A 527-nucleotide genomic window follows, 5' to 3' on the forward strand; every position below is an offset into this window, starting at 1 on the left:
AAGTGGCTATAAGGTTCACAATTGTAGTGCAGTAAAAAGATTAATATTTACTGTTGAAATGTAGAATACGTTAGCATAAAATTGAAAAGAAAATGATCGATGAGCTTAGGAATGATGAAAGCCATCATTTAACTGGATTTGTGTCATTTCTATACCGGCAAGTCATGATCTAGCTATATCCTTCCCACCCTGTCGGTGTCCACTGAAAAAGCAGCAGCGCCCTCTGCTTTTTGTAAAGAGGAGTGAAAAAAGCTTACAGCACCTGGTATTCCCAGGCGGTCTCCCATCCAAGTACTGACCAGGCCCGACCCTGCTTAGCTTCCGAGATCAGACGAGATCAGGCGTGTTCAGGGTGGTATGGCCGTAAGCAAATATCGTGCCTACCAAAGGTCCTTTTAAAGATACTATATCACCACGCTTTGCTCTTTCGTCTATACAGGGAGCGCCTGCAGATTGCCAGACAAACTCACAGCTTTTAAATGTCAAATCAGAATGTACAAAGTGGCTATAAGGTTCACAATTGTAGT

At 42.7% G+C, this 527-nt stretch overlaps 1 non-coding gene across 1 annotated transcript; it reads right to left on the bottom strand.

The window, feature by feature from the left end:
- Nucleotides 1-250: 250 nt before the first annotated feature.
- On the bottom strand, nt 251-369 carry LOC129115071 (5S ribosomal RNA). The gene has a single exon (XR_008532827.1). It is a non-coding gene; the product is annotated as a 5S ribosomal RNA (ribosomal RNA).
- Between the last annotated feature and the right edge of the window lie 158 nt (nt 370-527).

Source organism: Anoplopoma fimbria, unplaced genomic scaffold (assembly GCF_027596085.1).
Source record: "Anoplopoma fimbria isolate UVic2021 breed Golden Eagle Sablefish unplaced genomic scaffold, Afim_UVic_2022 Un_contig_1522_pilon_pilon, whole genome shotgun sequence".
NCBI lineage: Eukaryota > Metazoa > Chordata > Actinopteri > Perciformes > Anoplopomatidae > Anoplopoma > Anoplopoma fimbria.